Here is a 19504-nt window from a genome sequence, read left to right on the forward strand (position 1 = left end):
GACAGTAAACCTTGACGAGTTGTCTACCCTTGAGCTGTGTCGGGCTTAGCATGAGCGGCACATACGCTGACCCAACACTGTACCGGGGAATAGGACACCTGGCTCGGTTCAGGGGAGGCAACTCGTGACGGCAAACTAAACGTGACTTGTATAGCCACACTTTACGCCCAACAATATACGATACTCGCTTTCATTGAAGTGAACATGAAGTGTTTATATCCACTCCTTTGTGAATATGATACTTGTTTATATGGAACTAAACATGACTTGTATCGTCATACTTTATGTAAAACAATATAGTTTTTTACGATACTTGCATAACAGGAATTAGCAACTGATTTTGTCACTGGCTGCTCCCACGGCGGGCGTTGAAGTAACGTGGAATAACTGTCCCCCGAGTACCAAAGCCACGTCTCTCAAAGTATTTGTTGTTGTTTACTTTAATCAGAGTATATCTGCACATTTAATTGTCGGCTAAACTTGCCACTTGTCAGCGGCTAAAGGGATGGCGTAACTCCAGCTGTGAGGCCATGGGGAGTCACCATGCTTGCTGGCGATCTGTTGTCCGAGTGTTATATTGAGTTGTAGCTTAATACATGTCGCTCATCTTTTTCATGTTCTTGATAGTTTTAAAATGCACTTCTGTTACAGTCCACTGGATGTTTTGCTGTCCTTTGTCGACAAGTTTTTATATGACATATAGTTACTGAATGGTCGTCACAATATGGCTGAAATATTGCCGATGTTTGTGTGCATTGCACGCACTCACTCACTCACTCACTCACTCACTCACTCACTCACTGACTCACTCAGCCACTCACTCACTCACTCACTTAGCCACTCACTCACTGACTCACTCAGCCACCCACTCACTCACTCACTCAGCCACTCACTCACTCACTCACTCAGCCACTCACTCACTCACTCACTCAGCCACTCACTCACTCACTCACTTAGCCACTCACTCACTGACTCACTCAGCCACTCACTCACTCACTCACTTAGCCACTCACTCACTGACTCACTCAGCCACCCACTCACTCACTCACTCAGCCACTCACTCACTCACTCACTCAGCCACTCACTCACTCACTCACTCAGCCACTCACTCACTCACTCACTCAGCCACTCACTCACTCACTCACTCAGCCACTCACTCACTCACTCACTTAGCCACTCACTCACTGACTCACTCAGCCACCCACTCACTCAGCCACTCACTCACTGACTCAGCCACTCACTCACTGACTCAGCCACTCACTCACTCACTCAGCCACTCACTGACTGACTGAGCCACTCACTCACTCACTCAGCCACTCACTCACTCACTCAGCCACTCACTCACTCACTCACTTAGCCACTCACTGACTGACTGAGCCACTCACTCACTCACTCAGCCACTCACTCACTCAGCCACCCACTCACTCACTCGTCCACTCACTCACTCACTCAGCCGCTCACTCGTCCACTCACTCACTTAGCCACTCACTCACTCACTCACTTAGCCACTCACTCACTCACTTAGCCACTCACTCACTTAGCCACTCACTCACTCACTCACTTAGCCACTCACTCACTCACTCACTTAGCCACTCACTCACTCACTCAATCACTCACTTAGCCACTCACTCACTCACTCACTTAGCCACTCACTCACTTAGCCACTCTCGTCCGCTCACTCACTCACTCAGCCGCTCACTCGTCCACTCACTCACTGAGCCACTCATTCACTTAGCCACTCACTCCCTTAGACACTCACTCACTCACTTAGCCACTCACTCGTTCACTCACTCACTTAGCCACTCACTCGTTCACTCAGCCACTCACTTAGCCACTCACTCACTTGTGAGTGTTGCCTCTCCATCAGATGCGTCTTTAACATAAAATGTTGTTATCCCCGCAATTCATAACAATTAATATATCACTGTACTTAAAAACAATACAGACAGTAAATTCCCTCACGGGTCTATCTATTTACTACTATACATTTTCTAAAAGTGCAAGCCGAGGTTTGATCACGGGCTGAAATTGGAGCTCGTCATGTGACAGCGGCTTTGTTGTTGTTGTCCAGTCGGCATGGTGCCGTCAACTCCCAGTCGGTCGACTCCGTCACGTAACCCCAGTATACAACCTGGTCGGCTGTCCTCGTCAGTGTCAGGTTAGTTTACTTATAATGCTAGTTTAACAGATGTAGGCAGCATAACGATACACGTAGCCGACATAAGGGAGTGTGTAGAGCTCATCTGTGTGTACTTTGTAAACTGTTTCGGTGAAAACCCGCCTGAACTGCTAAAGGACTGTGCCTGGACGTGTGATTGTTAGAGCCGTGCTGGAACTAGTAATCATTTCAGGGAATAGCAGGAACAGCTGGCAGTGGACTGATTATCTTAGCGATGTATTGTGTAATACAGTAGGGTGTTCAATGTGATATATACAACACAATGGCCAGTTTAACGTGATTTCCTCAACAAAACTAACTTCTGTTTCCTGTCTCCTTCTAGTTGATTTTTCGAGGTGTTCGTTGGAATATGTTCATGTATGTATCTTACACATATTGTAACAACATATTAATATAGAATATGTAGAACTTCCAGAATACAATCAAACAGTAAGTCTAATAGTCATCTGAACACTTGACACTCTTATGGATAACAACCTGTTTGTAACAATGGTTCAGGTCTACTTCTGGCCCCTTCATCAGGTGAATACTGAGTTTGTTTGTTGTTTAACGCTACACTCAGCAATATTCCAGCTATATAACGGCGGTCTATAAATAAACGAGTCTGGATCAGACAATCCAATGATTGACATCGTGCTCATCGATCCTAGCAATTTGGATACGGTGACATGCATCAACCAAGTCAGCGACCCTGACCACCCGATCCCGTTAGTCGCCTCTTACGACAAGCATTGTCGCCTTTTATGGGTTGCTGAAGACCTATTCTACCCCTGATCTTCACAGGTCGAATACTGAGTAAGTGTATTAAGTTAATATATTAGAGCCCGTCACAGCCAAGTCTTTCCCAGACACGAGTAGCCCCTCTTAAGTACAGGCCATATATACACGCCCTGCTACATACACGCCCTGCAACATACACACCCTGCTATATACACGCCCCTTCTATATACACGCCCTGCTATACACACGCCCTGCTATATACACGCCCTGCTACATACACGCCCTGCTATATACACGCCCTGCTATAAACACGCCCCTTCTATATACACGCCCCTGCTATATACACGCCCTTCTATATACACGCCCCTGCTATATACACGCCCTGCTATATACACGCCAATATAGGACATGGTTGTTGTGTGGGAGATCACCCTGTCCTCAAATACACGTGGACACTGTGGTCAAGGCACTTCTACTCATGTTGTATACGAGTTGCCACGTCCAGGTATATCGGTGGACAATATCTCATGTGTTGTGACCCGTTGGAGAACCCCTTACTAATGCTGTTTTGTCTGTTGGTGGTTGCCCAGGGTAACGGCCCCATGGTAGGCACATGCCATATAGTCATTAGACAAGATCACTGATAGGCTCTTTCATACGCTGTGAATAGTCAAACTGACTTGACTCGGCCTCGACCTACACTTTGGTTACATGAAACACGTTAGACTTATAGCTTGTGTGTGTTACATACATACGTACGATTTCATAACTGAATAAGCATCTTGACGAAAACCCCATGGTTTGCCTGTTGTGCCAAGATCGTGTAATTTGAGCAATATTAAGCCGTCTATTCTTACTTTGCCGGCAGGCTGGTGGATTAAAACTAACGGTCCGGGATTTCAAAGCTAGTAAGAGTAAACTAAACTCAAGGCGTGATGCAGCCAGACCTGGGTGTCGTTTCACAAAAGCCTCTTAGCGCTACGACCTCTTCAGCAAATCTAATTTTACGAGGAGGAGCTCTTAAACGCTATTTCCTGCATTTTTGGACCGTTTATGATTGCTTTTATTTGCAACAAATATTGGTGACAAATGAAATTTTAACTCTAAAACGAATCGATAATATTACTTTATGTGTTTTTAAATGTTCATTCATAGTATGTGACGGTTACTTATTTTTTCATATTTTAATGCGCGCTGAACTATCATTATAATGAAACTAATTGTGTGAGCGCGGTTTCCTTTTATTACAAACCATCTATCACTAAAATCCTAAAATGCGAAAGATTAAAGACCAGAAGACAAGAAGGGTTGGTGAGTTACAGGGTTGGTGAGTTACAGGGTTGGTGAGTTACAGGGTTGGGAAGTTACAGGGTTCGGGAGTTACAGGGTTGGGGAGTTACAGGGTTGGTGAGTTACAGGGTTACAGGGTTGGTGAGTTACAGGGTTGGTGAGTTACAGGGTTGGTGAGTTACAGGGTTGGTGAGTTACAGGGTTACAGGGTTGGGGAGTTACAGGGTTGGTGAGTTACAGGGTTGGTGAGTTACAGGGTTGGGGAGTTACAGGGTTGGTGAGTTACAGGGTTGGTGAGTTACAGGGTTACAGGGTTGGGGAGTTACAGGGTTGGTGAGTTACAGGGTTGGGGAGTTACAGGGTTGGTGAATTACAGGGTTGGGGAGTTACAGGGTTGGGGAGTTACAGGGTTGGTGAGTTACAGTTACAGGGTTGGGGAGTTACAGGGTTGGTGTGTTACAGGGTTACAGGGTTGGGGAGTTACAGGGTTGGTGAGTTACAGGGTTGGGGAGTTAAAGGGGTGGGGAGTTACAGGGTTGGGGAGTTACAGGATTGGTGAGTTACAGGGTTACAGGGTTGGGGAGTTACAGGGTTGGTGAGTTACACGGTTGGTGAGTTACAGTTACAGGGTTGGGGAGTTACAGGGTTGGGGAGTTACAGGGTTGGGGAGTTACAGGGTTGGGGAGTTACAGTTACAGGGTTGGGGAGTTACAGGGTTGGGGAGTTACAGGGTTGGTGAGTTACAGTTACAGGGTTGGTGAGTTACAGGGTTGGTGAGTTACAGGGTTGGGGAGTTACAGGGTTGGTAAGTTACAGGGTTGGGGAGTTACAGTTACAGGGTTGGGGAGTTACAGGGTTGGGGAGTTACAGGGTTGGTGAGTTACAGGGTTGGGGAGTTACAGGGTTGGTGAGTTACAGGGTTGGGGAGTTACAGGGTTGGGGAGTTACAGTTACAGGGTTGGGGAGTTACAGGGTTGGTGAGTTACAGGGTTGGAGAGTTACAGGGTTCGGGAGTTACAGGGTTGGTTAGTTACAGGGTTGGAGAGTTACAGGGTTGGGGAGTTACACGGTTACAGGGTTGGGGAGTTACAGGGTTGGTGAGTTACAGGGTTGGAGAGTTACAGGGTTGGTGAGTTACAGGGTTGGAGAGTTACAGGGTTGGTGAGTTACACGGTTACAGGGTTGGGGAGTTACAGGGTTGGTGAGTTACAGGGTTGGAGAGTTACAGGGTTGGGGAGTTACAGGGTTGGGGAGTTACAGGTTTGGTGAGTTACAGGGTTGGGGAGTTACAGGGTTGGTGAGTTACAGGGTTGGTGAGTTACAGGGTTGGAGAGTTACAGGGTTGGTGAGTTACAGGGTTGGGGAGTTACATGGTTGGTGAGTTACAGGGTTGGTGAGTTACAGGGTTGGTGAGTGTTGGGGAGTTACAGGGTTGGGGACTAACAGGGTTGGTGAGTTACAGGGTTGGGGAGTTACAGGGTTGGGGAGTTACAGGGTTGGGGAGTTACAGGGTTGGGGAGTTACATGGTGAGTTACAGGGTTGGGGAGTTACAGGGTTGGGGAGTTACAGGGTTGGTGAGTTACAGGGTTGGGGAGTTACAGGGTTGGTGAGTTACAGGGTTGGTGAGTTACAGGGTTGGTGAGTGTTGGGGAGTTACAGGGTTGGGGAGTAACAGGGTTGGTGAGTTACAGGGTTGGGGAGTTACAGGGTTGGGGAGTTACAGGGTTGGGGAGTTACAGGGTTGGGGAGTTACATGGTGAGTTACAGGGTTGGGGAGTTACAGGGTTGGGGAGTTACAGGGTTGGGGAGTTACATGGTGAGTTACAGGGTTGGGGAGTTACAGGGTTGGGGAGTTACAGGGTTGGGGAGTTACAGGGTTGGTGAGTTACAGGGTTGGTGAGTTACAGGGTTGGGGAGTTACAGGGTTGGTGAGTTACAGGGTTGGGGAGTTACAGGGTTGGTGAGTTACAGGGTTGGGGAGTTACATGGTGAGTTACAGGGTTGGGGAGTTACAGGGTTGGGGAGTTACAGGGTTGGGGAGTTACAGGGTTGGGGAGTTACAGTTACAGGGTTGGTGAGTTACAGTTACAGGGTTGGGGAGTTACAGGGTTGGTGTGTTACAGGGTTACAGGGTTGGTGAGTTACAGGGTTGGTGAGTTACAGGGTTGGGGAGTTACAGGGTTGGGGAGTTACAGGGTTGGTGAGTTACAGGGTTGGTGAGTTACAGGGTTGGTGAGTTACAGGGTTACAGGGTTGGGGAGTTACAGGGTTGGTGAGTTACACGGTTGGTGAGTTACAGTTACAGGGTTGGTGAGTTACAGGGTTGGTGAGTTACAGGGTTGGTGAGTTACAGGGTTGGTGAGTTACAGGGTTGGTGAGTTACAGGGTTGGTAAGTTACAGGGTTGGGGAGTTACAGTTACAGGGTTGGTGAGTTACAGGGTTGGGGAGTTACAGGGTTGGTGAGTTACAGGGTTGGAGAGTTACAGGGTTGGTGAGTTACAGGGTTGGGGAGTTACAGGGTTGGGGAGTTACAGTTACAGGGTTGGGGAGTTACAGGGTTGGTGAGTTACAGGGTTGGAGAGTTACAGGGTTGGGGAGTTACAGGGTTGGTGAGTTACAGGGTTGGAGAGTTACAGGGTTGGGGAGTTACACGGTTACAGGGTTGGGGAGTTACAGGGTTGGTGAGTTACAGGGTTGGTGAGTGTTGGGGAGTTACAGGGTTGGGGAGTAACAGGGTTGGTGAGTTACAGGGTTGGGGAGTTACAGGGTTGGGGAGTTACAGGGTTGGGGAGTTACAGGGTTGGGGAGTTACATAGTGAGTTACAGGGTTGGGGAGTTACAGGGTTGGGGAGTTACAGGGTTGGGGAGTTACATGGTGAGTTACAGGGTTGGGGAGTTACAGGGTTGGGGAGTTACAGGGTTGGGGAGTTACAGGGTTGGTGAGTTACAGGGTTGGTGAGTTACAGGGTTGGGGAGTTACAGGGTTGGTGAGTTACAGGGTTGGGGAGTTACAGGGTTGGTGAGTTACAGGGTTGGGGAGTTACATGGTGAGTTACAGGGTTGGGGAGTTACAGGGTTGGGGAGTTACAGGGTTGGGGAGTTACAGGGTTGGGGAGTTACAGTTACAGGGTTGGTGAGTTACAGTTACAGGGTTGGGGAGTTACAGGGTTGGTGTGTTACAGGGTTACAGGGTTGGTGAGTTACAGGGTTGGTGAGTTACAGGGTTGGTGAGTTACAGGGTTGGGGAGTTACAGGGTTGGTGAGTTACAGGGTTGGTGAGTTACAGGGTTGGTGAGTTACAGGGTTACAGGGTTGGGGAGTTACAGGGTTGGTGAGTTACACGGTTGGTGAGTTACAGTTACAGGGTTGGTGAGTTACAGGGTTGGTGAGTTACAGGGTTGGTGAGTTACAGGGTTGGTGAGTTACAGGGTTGGTGAGTTACAGGGTTGGTAAGTTACAGGGTTGGGGAGTTACAGTTACAGGGTTGGTGAGTTACAGGGTTGGGGAGTTACAGGGTTGGTGAGTTACAGGGTTGGAGAGTTACAGGGTTGGTGAGTTACAGGGTTGGGGAGTTACAGGGTTGGGGAGTTACAGTTACAGGGTTGGGGAGTTACAGGGTTGGTGAGTTACAGGGTTGGAGAGTTACAGGGTTGGGGAGTTACAGGGTTGGTGAGTTACAGGGTTGGAGAGTTACAGGGTTGGGGAGTTACACGGTTACAGGGTTGGGGAGTTACAGGGTTGGTGAGTTACAGGGTTGGAGAGTTACAGGGTTGGGGAGTTACAGGGTTGGGGAGTTACAGGTTTGGTGAGTTACAGGGTTGGTGAGTTACAGGGTTGGTGAGTTACAGGGTTGGTGAGTTACAGGGTTGGAGAGTTACAGGGTTGGTGAGTTACAGGGTTGGGGAGTTACAGGGTTGGTGAGTTACAGGGTTGGGGAGTTACAGGGTTGGTGAGTGTTGGGGAGTTACAGGGTTGGGGAGTTACAGGGTTGGTGAGTTACAGGGTTGGTGAGTTACAGGGTTGGGGAGTTACAGGGTTGGGGAGTTACATGGTGAGTTACAGGGTTGGGGAGTTACAGGGTTGGGGAGTTACAGGGTTGGGGAGTTACAGGGTTGGGGAGTTACAGGGTTGGGGAGTTACAGGGTTGGGGAGTTACAGGGTTGGGGAGTTACAGGGTTGGGGAGTTACAGGGTTGGGGAGTTACAGGGTTGTTCAGTTACAGGGTTGGTGAGTTACAGGGTTGGTGAGTTACAGGGTTGGGGAGTTACATGGTGAGTTACAGGGTTGGTGAGTTACAGGGTTGGGGAGTTACAGGGTTGGGGAGTTACAGGGTTGGTGAGTTACAGGGTTGGTGAGTTACAGGGTTGGGGAGTTACAGGGTTGAGGAGTTACATGGTGAGTTACAGGGTTGGGGAGTTACAGGGTTGGGGAGTTACAGGGTTGGTTAGTTACAGGGTTGGGGAGTTACAGGGTTGGGGAGTTACAGGGTTGGGGAGTTACAGGGTTGGGGAGTTACAGGGTTGGGGAGTTACAGGGTTGGTGAGTTACAGGGTTGGGGAGTTACAGGGTTGGGGAGTTACAGGGTTGGGGAGTTACAGGGTTGGGGAGTTACATGGTGAGTTACAGGGTTGGGGAGTTACAGGGTTGGGGAGTTACAGGGTTGGGGAGTTACATGGTGAGTTACAGGGTTGGGGAGTTACAGGGTTGGGGAGTTACAGGGTTGGGGAGTTACAGGGTTTGGGAGTTACAGGGTTGGGGAGTTACAGGGTTGGGGAGTTACAGAGTTGGGGAGTTACAGTTAGAGGGTTGGTGAGTTACAGGGTTGGTGAGTTACAGGGTTGGGGAGTTACAGGGTTGGGGAGTTACAGTGTTGGGGAAGGGCGGCAGTACTCTAGGCCTGCCTCGGACTAGAAAACCTGAAAACACAAAAACAATTTGATAATACCTTAGCATCAAACTGACATAAATTCTGACATAGTACACTATATGATACTCAGAATACAATTATACAGATATATGTATCAGTGATGTTACCGTTATCTCTCTGAAGTACCAATACTGACACAACAAACCATATCTGAAAGTATCAACTTGAAGCAATGATAAACAATAGTGTCATATGGATAGGCAGCCCGACATTAAGTTGAAATAGAGCATAACGACATAACCTATAACACCTGTAGTACAGATAGACTATATAACACAAATAACAAAGACAATTCATCCCTCTCAAAGTACCAGTTAAATGATGGCAATGGACATTACATATTAGTTAAATGACCTTTGACCTATGGTGGTGCAGTGCACTTTACCGGGCGCACTTTTTCATTTCCAATTAGCTCTGTGAAGGCTCGAACACGCTTCTGCTAATTAATGCGTCAGATAGCCCACGCTCTACCACTGGACCACGTGCGCTATCACATGCAATAAGTGCTCGTTTAACGGGTCATTAGCACCCCATTAACAATGTCTGCCTATAGCTTCCATAAAATACCCGACAATAGTACCACGACTAGAGATATATTGACACAAGGCTGCTATCTGATAATATACGTCAACATTCAGTCACGAAAATTCAGGAGTCGTCCACTCGGTATATTATAGCTGTGTGCCTCACTTCCCGACAGTGTTTGCCACTATCGGGTCAACTGCAGTATTTGGATCCCAAATCTTCTTCTTTGCATTATTTATCACTGTATTCGTAAAGGCGGAATTCAGCGTGTCAAAATTACTTTCCACACATAGAGGACATAATGGCATCTATGTCAGCCGAGGAGAATTTTCATTTTCTTTTCTTTACTCCAGAAGCGTCCATTAAATATTTTCATGTCGTCTGCCGTTTCGAAGGGAAACAACTCTAATATTACAATGTTCCGTGTTTCCACACAAGAGAGTTACTATTGTTGCCGATGCATCCTGCAACTTCGGGGAATCGCGGTACTTGTCATGTACGCTAAACGGAACAAAATGCACTCACTAACCTTTATGTTTATTCGTGTTCTCTATATCAGATATCATTTATTTTATCAAACAATGCATATTTTACTGATAAAAGTTCATTATTTACATTAGTAGCTTCGAGTAAAAGCCGGGCCTCGCGCTCTGTTTGACAAGGGAGAGAACTCCATCGTATCGCATTACAGAGAAAAGTTATGTATGGAGGTCCGAATTGGACAAAAAGAGGACATAATTCTACCAACCGCTTGGTATGATCATGCCAGACATCACTGATTTGTCCAGACAAGTGCAAAATCAGCACAAGTAAAATTCTAAATGTGTTATCAGCAATAGGTATTCAATACATATTTACCGAAAAGTAAGAGAAAAATATTTTTATAGGTCCACATCAAAATATCAGAAATGATATTTTAAGACTGTTTAAAAAAAATGGATGACAATAATTTGTCACAAAATGGAAAAATGTTAAAAGTCAACAATAAATATATAAAAAGCACTCCTAGTAGTCCCAAAGTATGTATTTATCTTTTGGCTACTAGAAGAAAGTACTTCTAAGTTTGGCATTATGGCCCTTATGATCTCCCAATAGATTCTGGGCACAGAGCGAGAAAAAATGTGCGGACTACGTAACTTCCGTTACCTCATTAGTCGCTATGAATATGCAGATGATCTAGTTCAGGTCGATAGAGAAAGTTTACTTGGGGAACTGCGGGTTATATCGTTGGCCATTGATAGATGGGGGTAAGGCAATATTACAACAGATGCCAGAAATATGTATCAAGGATTAATAACTCCTTACTTACAGAAGACGGAACATTCCGAGGAAGTTGAAATTGTTTACGAAGTGAGCACTTCCTGGTTACTGATTTGCATTAAAGGGGAACTGATCTAACGCAATGCCCCGTGACTGGTTGTTGCCTTTGTTATTGTTTTTTCCCAGTGAGTACCCGGATGTATAGCAGAAATCTAGACTAGTTCGCGACCTCTGCTGCGCCATTCGTAAGCGCATTAGTCACTTTTATTGTTAGTAATAAGGGCGTATGGTCACATTGATCAACAAAATGAAATAGCACCGGTAATGGTGACGAAGTTTTGATAAGTCACTTGCTTGGTAATTTTGCGATTTTCGTTTACACTATTTTGACTTGCAACACAAAGTAAATATTTCACCTGAGCATTGCTTTTTTTATAGTGTGTATATGTTTTTACTGTCAAATGTGTAACACATTTATTAAACTTCTAAATATTCAGTTATTTTACAAAGTGACTGAAAAACATTTCCATCTGTATTATTATGATAACGAATTCCAAACATTTTGATGTTTAATGTCATCACCAAGAGACTGAAAATGTTACGTTGAAAAGTACATTTCTATGTTGTTTGGTTTCTAATCCTACATAATAATCTGTTGTGATGTTTGTAGGCCCTTTTGATCGTCTTAATCAATCTGGACAGATTACACATTTTATAAATTGCCTGAGAGAATCACATTTTACAAATTGACGGTAATATATACACGCTTACAAAGGAAAAGACTTGTGAAAACAACGTCTATCGCGCATTGAAGAATTTCCCAACCAAGACGTAGAGAAACAAGAACGAATCGGTTTAAAAGAAGGAAAACAAAATGCAAATATCATAATTACAACCTACCAAATTTATGTGTATAAATTTTAGGCAGCTTCCTTGTTCGAGGAATGTATCCGTGAATATCCACACAAAGGAACAATATCCCACTCGTCTGCAGCTGTACAAAGAAACTTATTCGATGTCACGGGTCTCACTAACAATCAAATATTTTAAAATATATATATCGTTTCGGGATATTATAACCCGTGTTCGTTTCTCAACTGATCACTTGGATTGTTTCAGGTGTTTTACATAGGTGTCACGTCTTAATGGTCGGCTGAGAAAGCCCACGTGACAACTATTTTCATAACGTCCGTGGTTCCTAAAAAATCCATTGAGTGATAGATAACAATGATCAATCAATCAACGTATTATCAGTTTACCCTTTGAACAAAGTATGTTGTTTTTACATCGGCACTTCACGCCATTATATGAGTGTATTCCCTTTTTATTAGAAAACCTAGACATGTAAACACTCACTCCTGACATATCAACTGTGCAAGATAACAGTGATTAATCAATCAACGTATTTTCTGTTAATCCTTTGATGACTAGGAATGATCCGTTGATTTACAAAACCAAATAAATCAACTGATCATTCATCCCTTGCTGGGCTGACACGTGCATATTACATAACACACATTTCACCTCACTTCAAACCTGGATTTAGATTGAATAATTACCCCAGACACAATAAATGCCAAATGGGAACCTTTGTCAGGTAATGTAAGTGGTGCTACCACTAATTGCACCTGTAATAAATTCATTAACTGAGCATCAAGTGAATGACGACAAATACGCAAGTGTAGGGTTATACGAGAAAACGTGGATGACAACAAGGTAGTAGTAATCGTATTATCGACGCAAGCCGAAATCCGAAAATCCTTTCACTGCATGGATACTTTTTTAAGTATTAAACTATAACCATCTGGGGTATTTCCAAATGACATCTGATGAGCTCCGCTGTTATTCTTTTTTTCTGTTTGTTTAGGCTAAAGAAATTAATTAACGGTCGCCCTTTGTCGAAATCTTTATAGATCACAGTTAACCAATCAGTGTTTATGCAAAAATGCGTAAAACAAATATTGCCTCCAGCCTCCAAGTTTATTTAGTTGTCCTTGCAGAGGGTAGCCCAGTCTCTGGTCACGCTCAGTTGCGTTGCTTGTCACCCGGGTACTCACGGGGGAAAAAACAATAACAAAGGCACCAACCAGTCCGGGCTCAGTTGCGTTGCGTATCATCCGGGTACTCACGGGGGAAAAACAATAACAAAGGCAACAACCAGTCCGGGGAATGGCGTTAGATCAGTGCCCCTTTAATAGACAGCCGCTAAGAGGCGTGTCCCGCGTGAACTATCGGAAATCACAAATGTCGCGATACGATGAATGCCGAGTATTCAAACCATCACACTTGACAACTATTGATGGAACTTTGATGTGTAACAGACTATCATTAAACTCCAACAGGTTTGTAGTTATCAATACTCACCATATAAGCTTTTATTTCATTCATGTTTAGCATCTTGCTCTTCTTTGATGAAAATTAAACAGGTGCGCTTCCATTTCCGGTTTGAATTGTATAGCGTTGCTATGCGACGGGCTTACGATGCCTTGGTGAAACGGTCGTAAAACATGTCGCTAGGAGATCCTAAACTAGGTTGTAGCGGTCAGGAGGTCGTAGCGTTAGAGGCACCCAGGTATCGCTTCCCTCGGCATACCACCCTACCGTATTTGTAAAGGCGGAATTCAGCGCGTCACAATTACTGTCCACACCTCACAATGGCATCAATGTCAGCCGTGGAGAGGGTTTCATTTTCTGTTCTTTACTCCAGAAACGTCTATAAGATATATTTCTATGGTGTTGCTATGCGAGTTTGAATGTCGTAGATCGTAATGTCACTCTTGTCTAAAGAGGGTTTATGACGGGCTTGCGATGCATTTGTGAAACGGTCGAAAACATGTCCTATGACATCATAAACTAGGTCGCGCTGTGTTCCTGCTGGCTTTGGCAACTGACAGTCCTATTGGACTGGCAACTCTAAAAATTACCAGTCCTCCCCAATTCTTTTCAGTCCCAAATTTCAACAAATAAAAAAAACGTATGAAAATTACCTAATTTGAATTCTTTCAACATCATGTTAAATGCAATGATGTCATCTCTGAAGTAACTTAGTTAGATCTACATGTCATTCAGCCGTTCACACAAGTTCAGTTACAATTGTCTCTTTTTCTTAAAAAAATACGAGACAAAGTCGCTACAAATATATATTTATCCTGGAAGCAAAGCGAAATGTTATATCCTTGAACTAAAAATAGACAAGGGGAAACAATGACGGTTACAGACAAGCTGACTTCGTTCGAAAAATATACTTTTATGAGTGAGTGAGTTTGGTTTAACGCCGCTTTTAACAGTATTCCAGTTATATCACGGCGTGTCAGCTTGATGTGGGAGGAAAGCCCGAAGTGATGCAGGTCTTAGACGTTTACCACTTCGGTGAAACCCACGAGCACGGGTATGGTGCTGACAAACCTAGAAACATAATCGGGGCGAACCGGGATTCGAACCCACAATCATAGGTTTCTGGCGTGCCAAAGGGACGCAACTCTGCACGGCGAATCGCGGCGCCTAAGACGACTGGGCCACCCGTGCCCTCTACTTTTATGAATATCGCCAATGTTTTGTTCAACAACAAAGATGTATAAGGTACATCATTTGCCGGTCCACAAAGGCTGTCAGTCACATGAATTACTGGTGCAAGCCAAACCTAATAATAACTGGTAAATACGGTAAACAGGATCACTGTCCTAGCAATTAGGAGGTCGTAGCGCTGGGGGTCTTTCGTGAAACGCCACCCAGGTGGTTACCAGAGTTTGAAACTAACTATCGTAACAAGCTCCATTGTTCTTAGGATTATCGGCGTCCAGTGATTTCTATATGAGAACAATGCCTACCTGCAAAGGGAGTGCACCGCATGTTCATCTCAGTCTGCACTTAAACCTTGCTATGAAGTTGTTTGGAGCGCCCAGTTATATAATAATTCAATTATTGCCTGATAACTCGTCACCGCAAGTGTCTTAATTATCACAGAAGCCGCAATTCGATGTTCACAGTTGCCTTTCTTGGACACGTGATACACTCACACACACACACACACACACAATTAGCAGTACATGCATTGCCTAAGCAGACACACACCTGTGAGATCACGATAGAACAGGAACTAATATATATATATAATGTAATTTGGGCAAATAAGTTAAACATATTTTGAACAACTATGGATTTTGCTACGCCTGGGAAAATCCTAATTGCACTCAGAACAAGGCATTTTCTCTATTTTTCAAATGAAGGCTAATATATTTCGAAGTTATACATGACATGTGTTTACGTAATGCAGTTACCGTATGGAACGTAATAAGCACCCAGGGCGCTTTCAAAACTAGGAATATGGGATTCTTATTATACCCCTGTTTACGAAGTAAATCGGGGGTATGTAGCGTTCTGTCCGTCCTTCCATCCGTCCATCCGTCCTTCCGTCCTTCCGTCCGAGTTTTTGTACGGCCCATAACTTTTTAACCATGCACCCTAGCTTCACCAAACTTGCTACACACATTTACCACAATGAGTACTTGTGCCTTTTGCTAGTTTGAAGACTCTGAATCTTTTTATTTTTGCTGTTTCCATGGAATTATGGTGAAGCATACATTTTGGGTGGAGTTTTTGTACAATCCATGTTTACAATGTTATGTATCCCAGCTTCAGCAAACTTGCTACATTAACCACTATGATTTTTTTATATCTTTTATAAGATTCTGAAAGTTTTCTATTTTGATGTTTTCATGGAAACATGACGGAATTTAGAAATTTTGATGACTGGTTTTGTATAGCTAATATATTTTCCAAAATTGTTTCCACACATGTAGATCATCATAAGTATCTGTGCTTTCTGTTAGTTTGAATTTATGAATTCTTTACACTATCTGTTAAGGCTAGATGGAAATTATTATTTTATTGATTTTCTTATATGATATTGTTCCATTTTTTATGTGTTTTTATATCAACAATTCTTGGTCCTTCTGATAATTCTTCTTATGTAACTCCTCTATCAAATTTTTATTCAAAGGTGTTCATGGTGATCTACTTCCTCGTAGTGAACACTGGTAACATGGGAGATTTGGGGGGGAGGGGGGAACTGGAACTCAATCTTAGTTTTTAAATCATTGAAGTTAAAATCAGTTAGAAATATGTATTTACTATTTGTTGTTGACAAGCGGGGATAACGGGGGTATGTGAGCTTTGCTCACTTCTTTCTTTTCAGAATATTATTTTTGGGAAAAAAACAGAGTTGAAAGATAAATTTTGTGGTTTATGCTGACAGCCTGAAATGTTTATGTACGACAGATATATTTTTCCAGAATTTAATTACCCATAATTAAGGGTGCATATAACACACGAGTGCGTATTATACGCGAATAAATAAGTCTTCTGTACATTGATCAGTTGGAAGGGGTGCTAACTGGGATTGTTCACTAGCCAATGTATTAGTTGCAGTGGGTGCTTATTACGTCGAATAAGGTACAGAATATAGAATCTCTGTACTCGAGTTAAGCATTGAATACTGACAATACAATAATACACAAAGAAAATTAAGAAATTGTGATTGTTGCCTTAATGTTAGAAATTGTCATTAATTAGAAGATGAGTATCATTTTGTACTTGTCTGTTCTATGTATGTTAATAATTATCATACATCTTACGTTAAGAAATGTTATTGGCTTAGACCAATTGTAGTCCAAGCAGTGTTTCAAAGTAAATGTAGGGCAGTTTTAGTACAGGTAGGGTAGTTTTAGTAAATGTGGGGTAGCTTTAGTGTATCAGAAACCATGTCTCCTCGAGATTACTAGCGATTGTAAATGACATGGTTTCTCAACGGTGCGAAATCTGCACGTGCGTCTCGCAATGGCATGAAATCTGCACGTGCGTCTTGTAGCCTGAGACTATTACACGTTTTGCTTTGACTGACGTTCATTCATTGTACAGCCTGTTGCTGGCGTACAGATCTTGAAAATACCAATACCATGTACGTGTGAAGAAATTTCCATTCATCTCTCTAACAGATTGTCACTTGGCTGATCACCATGGGTGTCTCAAAGACTTTTCAGAAAGAATTCCTTGACATCTTCTGGACAACAGGACTGCCAAATCATCAGAGACCACCTTATGGGGTGGCGCTTGTAAGTGTTGGTGAAAACAGAGCTCAGAACCCACAAATGTTTAGAAGTTCAAACAAAGACACACACGCTGAGGATCACCTTATTGACTATATATACAACCTGCCAGAAATACAAGATGATGTGACAATGGAAATATTTCAGAACTACAGTCCATGTAAAAAATGTGCCAAACGATATGTTTGGCTTGTGAAGGAATATGAAGCAGTCGGCATTAGGCTCCGGCTGTATGTACATTTTATATCTTTGTACAGAATATGTGACGATGTTGAGCACCCGTCTGATTCAGGACATGCTTTGGCAAAGGAAACACACTGGAAAAACATTTCCGGTCTGAAACGAATGGCGTCTGTTGGGATTATACTGAAGGGTTTCACCAAAAGTACATGGACGAAACTTATCGGCATGATTAATGTTCCGCTTGATGAAGACTTTGACAAGCAATATCAACGGCAAAGGAAAGAGAGTGATGCACTCTGTGTAGAAACACTTGTCAAAGTTCTGGGTAAGAGGCCATTTTGACATCTTGAAGTTCTGATTGTTTCATATCTCTTGATTCAGAATCAACATCATGCAAATGTTTTATTGTGTTGTCCATAATGACACCATGTCTCATTTCCGAATTTCCTTACAACATCATGCAAATGTTTAACTGTAGTGTCAAATCTACAATAGCACTACGTTGCATTTCAGAATTTTCTGACATCATGCAAATGTTTAATTGTGTTGTCTAATCTATAATGGCACTGCGTTGCATTTCAGAATTGCCAGAATACCTCATGCCAGAGGAGGCCCAAGACGGAGGGATCCACAGCAAACGGCATCATCAGTCCCGACCTAAGCACCATGGTCGAGACTACAAACAACTTCTGTCAGGTAGTTTCCGCGCTCCACAAATCCAACATGTAGGCCATCCAGTTCCGGTCCATGGTGGAGACAACCAACCACATGGTCCCTCCATTCATCTCCATGGTGACAAGAAACAATCGCAAGCCCACACACTTCAGTTCCATGGCAATAAGAACAAACCACATGGTCCTTCCGTTCATCTCCATGGTAACAAGAAACAAGCCAAAGGTCACACACTTCGGTCACACGGCCCCCCAAGTTGGTTTTACAGTGGAAGAAAACAATCACAAAGCCCCCAACTTCAGTTCAATCATGATGGCAGTCACACTCAACTACACGGCCCCCCACTCCAGTTGCATGGAAGAGACAACCAACCACAAAGTCCCCGAGGTAGGATCCACGTTAGAAACAGCCAACCACTAGGCCACACTCTTCCGATCCATGGTAGAGAAAACAAAGCACGCGGCCACACACTTCCGATCCATGGTAGAGAAAACAAAGCACGCGGCCACACACTTCCGATCCATAGTAGTCACGATCATCTACATTCCCCCCAACGTTGGTTCTTTGGTGGAAAAAAACAAACACAGGCCGCCCCAGTTCTGTTCCATGGTAGCCATGCCCAACCACAAGAAGCCCCAGTTGATTTCCATGGGAGAAGCATCGAACCCCTTGCTCAGTTACATGTTAGACACAACCAACCTCAAAGTCCTGCAGGTAAGATCCATGTCAGAGAGAGCCTCCCACTAACCCCCCCAGATAGCTGGAATGGTAGAGGCATCCTACCAAAAGGCAACCCAATTCGGATCCATGGGAGACACAATGAACCTCAAAGTCCAGCAGGTAAGATCCACGTCAGAGACACCCCCCTACTAACCCACACAGATAGGTGGAATGGTAGAGGCATTGAATCACCAAGCCCCCCAGTTCAGTTCCATGGTAGACACAAGCAGCCAAAAAGCCCCCGTGTTCGGATCCATGATAGAGACAACCAACCACGTGAACTCCCAGTTCGGATCCATGATAGAGACAACCAACCACGTGAACTCCCAGTTCGGATCCATGATAGAGATAACCAAACACGTGAACCCCTAGTTAAGTCCCATAGCAGAGACAACCAACCAAAAGGCCCCTATGCTGGTTCCGTGGTATAGACAACAAGCCAAAAGGCCCCTATGCTGGTTCCGTGGTAGAGACAACCAACCAAAAGGCCCCTATGCTGGTTCCGTGGTATAGACAACCAACCAAAAGGCCCCTATGCTGGTTCCGTGGTAGAGACAACCAACCAAAAGGCCCCTATGCTGGTTCCGTGGTATAGACAACCAACCAAAAGGCCCCTATGCTGGTTCCGTGGTAGAGACAACCAACCAAAAGGCCCCTATGCTGGTTCCGTGGTAGAGACAACCAACCAAAAGGCCCCTATGCTGGTTCCGTGGTATAGACAACCAACCAAAAGGCCCCTATGCTGGTTCCGTGGTATAGACAACCAACCAAAAGGCCCCTATGCTGGTTCCGTGGTATAGACAACAAGCCAAAAGGCCCCTATGCTGGTTCCGTGGTAGAGACAACCAACCAAAAGGCCCCTATGCTGGTTCCGTGGTATAGACAACCAACCAAAAGGCCCCTATGCTGGTTCCGTGGTAGA

The 19504-nt window shown here is 44.5% G+C and overlaps 1 pseudogene; it reads left to right on the forward strand.

Moving 5' to 3' along the window:
- The first annotated feature begins 2113 nt into the window (after positions 1-2113).
- On the forward strand, positions 2114-19300 carry LOC139445925 (filaggrin-2-like; annotated as a pseudogene).
- Positions 19301-19504: the final 204 nt, after the last annotated feature.

This window comes from Haliotis cracherodii, unplaced genomic scaffold (assembly GCF_022045235.1).
Source record: "Haliotis cracherodii isolate W230 unplaced genomic scaffold, xgHalCrac1.p SCAF_6, whole genome shotgun sequence".
NCBI classification, from domain to species: Eukaryota; Metazoa; Mollusca; class Gastropoda; order Lepetellida; family Haliotidae; genus Haliotis; species Haliotis cracherodii.